This window comes from Schistocerca piceifrons, chromosome 2 (genome assembly GCF_021461385.2).
Source record: "Schistocerca piceifrons isolate TAMUIC-IGC-003096 chromosome 2, iqSchPice1.1, whole genome shotgun sequence".
NCBI lineage: Eukaryota > Metazoa > Arthropoda > Insecta > Orthoptera > Acrididae > Schistocerca > Schistocerca piceifrons.
This window is the reverse complement of record NC_060139.1, coordinates 630,011,508-630,015,746: the sequence shown is the minus strand read 5'-3', so window position 1 is coordinate 630,015,746 and position 4,239 is coordinate 630,011,508. Positions and strand designations below refer to the sequence as shown.

Sequence of the window (4,239 nt, the reverse complement as noted above, 5' to 3'; positions counted from 1 at the left end):
TTCCATTTTATGAAATCAGAACCGAAAAATTAATAATAGATAGAATATAATTTACAGTAATCCTTGGAACCTTAGGGGGCTGGATTATCACAGCTACTGTCGAGACCAAGTAACAGCAACATAATCAACTGAAGGCAAGGACAAAACCTTAAACTTCTGTGTGGTTTGCTGAATCAAAAGGGGTCGGTCATACACTGTTGCTCTTATGTCCTCATTGAAATATGGCTTAATCAAGTAGCCCTTTCATTAGTATAGACATTAGCGAAAGTGAGAATGACTGAATAAATAAACAAGCAATAAGTGAATAATGAAAACAAAGAGGTAAACAATATGAAGTAATCCCATGGGATCATAATGTGGTCTGCAGCGGATCATTCAAACTCTTGACCATATATTTATTCGAATTAGGGGAATCAGCAACGCGCCGCGAATAATGAGTATAATGGGCGGGGGCACTACGAACGTAGTGCGGGACAATACGTTGAGAATGTGGGTTTCGCGGGAGGCGTGCCAGAGATAAATCCCTGCAGTCGCCCTATCCTCTGTGTCCTCGGTGGCTCAGATGGAAAGAGCGTCTGCCATGTAAGCAGAAGATCCCGGGTTCGAGTCCCGGTCGGGGCACACATTGTCATCTGTTCCCGTTGACGTATGTCAACGCCTGTAAGCAGCTAAGGGTGTTCATTTCATTATAAAATATATTATAGTTCACAGCTGCCTATAAACGGTTTTAAAATATTCAGTCAATGAAACTTGGGTTGAGATTGTAAGTCCAACAGCACTCAGGGTTCCGGAAATATTCTAAGTTTTATCCTCTCGTACACGTAAGTATTCTATGTTCGAAATAACACACTTAGACCCTAGCAGCAATCTGGCGTAAAAATGCTCTTAACAACTGACCGCTCGCCGACAAAGACACCTAACCTTGCCGTGCATGCGTATTTAAAAACTATGTCACATGACTATTGCGCTATTCACGACATTGACTATCAACCTGGCCACCATTCGCGAAACTTGAACGAAATATATTTGTATATTTCATAATACACATCAAATAGTCTCGGTTTATTCGCAACCTCACATTACGATATTCAACTACAAATCTAGCAATGCCATAATAGGCAACTTTGTAGCTCTTGGCATTGCAACCCTACGCTACTAAAAATGATTTCTCCAGAGACATTAAAACATCAAAATATCGCTAAGTAGACATAGGAATAATGGAATCACAGGCTGTAATTCTCATGCTGGCGTTAATCAGTTACGTTCATATGGAAAAATTTTGATTTAGGCACATTTCTTTATATTATTCTATAAATTGTTTACTTTTATCTAAAGGTTTATTAATAAAAGTGGCTTGTTCTCTTCACTACTGGTATGAAGAGCTTTAAAATGACTTGCCTTACGTATGCACTGCGTGTCTGCATTATTACTCATGGACTTTATACACAATAATAATTTCAGATGTTAATAACTAAATATGTTTATGACCTTGGTTTAATTTTCAGTAAGCTCGTCCCATTGCCGCAAATAAAAAGCTGTAAGCCGTTTTGGTATTTCCAGTGAATCCCAAGTTTTATTTTATAGTCAGTCTCTTGGCCATCTTGGCTAGCCTCAGAAATCATGTCGCCACACCCTCTGTCCCCCTTCCATTTAGGATTTCCACGTTGTAACCTGCCGATCAGCCCCTGGCTGCCCGGCTGCATTCCTCGGGCCGACGCCTGATCTACCTTGTCCAGCCACACCTTGGCAACTAGCTGGCCAGTGACCGTTCAACCAAATACTCGGCGCTCAAACAACTCTTAGCGATATAGCCGCTCGTAATGACGCGTCCTAAGCAGACAATAAGCTGCCGAATATACACTGCCTAATGATATTAATGAGGCCACCTTTCAAACCCTTTTGCATGGCAGACCGCTGCGTGACGTGCTGGAAAAGAGTCAAAGAAACTCAGGGAGGTTCAGAGAGGAATGTGGAGACATGCCGAATCCAGTGGCGGTTTAGGATCCATCCGATCGAGATGGTCTCACAAATTCTTGGCTAGGTTTAAATCTATATGAAGATGGCATCTGTTCTTTCGGACATGCCATCTTCAAATCGTTAAGGCTAACCGGCTGATGACTTTCTTCAGTGCGGATGCACACGATTTGCCTGAACTCTTACGGGACTCGGTGGATTGTCTACCGCGAGTAATTGGTATAATGGCAGGGACACTACGAACGGAGTGTGTGGACTATGAGTTGAGAATGTGGGTCTCACGGGGAGCGTGTCGGCGATAAATCCCTGCAGTCGCGCTATCCTCTGTGCCCTCGGTGGCTCCGATGGATAAAGAGTCTGCCATGTAAGCAGGAGATTCCAGGTTCGAGTCCCGGTCAGGGCACACATTTTCAACTATCCCCGTTGATATATATCAACGCCCGTCAGCAGCTAATGGTATTAATTTAATTGTAACTTCAGGTTTAAATCTGGTGAGTGTGGAGGTCATGGGAATACAGTAAATTCATCCTGGGGCTATTCGAACGACGCACGTACATTGCGAACTGTGTGACACACAGCATTGTCCGTAGGGATGAACATGTTCCCCAAGGATAGATGCACACTTATGTTCATCCAGCGTGCCTTCCAGAATTACGAGATCACTCAGGGAATGCCACGAAAACATTCCCCAGACCATTATGTTGTTGCCGTTACATTGTTGCAGGGTGTATGCTATCGGACATTTCACGCCGGTACACGCCAACAGCCACCTGTCAATTGAAGCATAAAACGTGATCCATCTGAAAAGGCCATCTGTCCCACTTGGTGGACGTCCAGTTTGGGCTTTGGCGTTCAAATTTCAACCGTCGTCACCGAGAACAATAGTCAGCATGTGTCCTTGAACCAGGCACCTGCTGCAGAGGCCGATACACAGCAACGTTCGCTGAAAAGTGGTTGAGAAAACACTGTTGGTTGCCCCTTGGTTCATCTGGGCAATTAGCTGCTCAACGGTTGCACGTTATTCGCCCATACGCATCTCCGCAGCCGTTGTTCTCTCGTGCCATCTATGGCTCGTGATGCACCACAGTTGCCTCGGCGCCGTTTTTGGATAGTCACTTTTGGCCATGCACAGTACACATTAACCGCGGCGGTTCCCGACGGTGTATATACTTAGCCGTTCCGGAAATGATTCCATTCTTGTCCTGAAAGTCAATGACCATGCCCTATTGGACATCAGATAAATGGCTCCGTTTCCATATTACAACTTTTTTCCCCGTCCCCCCGACGAGCTTTATATAGCCCCCACTGCTGTTGCTGTCACCTGCCATCGGTGTGTGGTTATTGCATGTTGATGTTAAACATATGTGGTGGTCACATTAATGTAAGTGGACCATGTATATTTGCGTAATAAACAGAGTAATTTGCTTAAATTTGTCCAGGATCTCTCCGACAAAACCGAAGGAGTGGGCAATGAGAAATTCTTCACTGTGGACGAAATTGTGTTTCGAGAAATCGCGATGGACGGGCGGTGAAGACTATTGTGACGGAGAGCTACAAAAGTCGCTGCAGGACTGAAAGTCACACTTGCGATACCTTGTGAGCAACAAAATAACATGAGGGGAGCTCCATAAGCTAGAAATTGCAGGGCGAGCTAGAATTCCAAAACCACCCATCAGTGATGCAATCCCCAATAACAAGAAAACCTATTCCACAAGATTTCGGGATTGCAGCCGGATCTCATCGACTTCTTTCCACGATATTTCGGCTGACAACCTTACAGCCATCTTCAGGCGATGCCATAAAATCAGACTATGGAGCAATGGAAGAATATCATTTGGTCAGGTGAGTTTTGTACCTCAGTCTCTCCATCTTTTGGCCAGGTTTAGGTCCCGAGAGTGAAACATGGCGGAGTTCGGTTTTGATTTGGACAGCCATGTCGTGCTTTTTCGTGGGCCTTTTCGTTAATCTGCGAGGTCATATTACTGCCAAGGATTGTGTGACCATTTTAGATGATCAGGCGCACCTTATGATACTATGTTTGTTCCTCACTGGTGACGTTGTGTCGCAAAACGACAGTGCCCCTGTTCTCACAGCTCCCAGGACAACCATATCGTGCTTTTTCGTGGGCCTTTTCGTTAATCTGCGAGGTCATATTACTGCCAAGCATTGTGTGACCATTTTAGATGACCAGGCCCACCTTATGATACTATTTTTGTTCCTCAGTGGTGATGTTGTGTCGCAAAACGACAATGCCCCTGTTCTCAC

At 44.7% G+C, this 4,239-nt stretch overlaps 1 non-coding gene across 1 annotated transcript; it reads left to right on the top strand.

Annotated features, from left to right (window-relative positions):
* The first annotated feature begins 547 nt into the window (after nt 1–547).
* Nucleotides 548–621, top strand: Trnat-ugu. The gene has a single exon. It is a non-coding gene; the product is annotated as a tRNA-Thr (tRNA).
* Nucleotides 622–4,239: the final 3,618 nt, after the last annotated feature.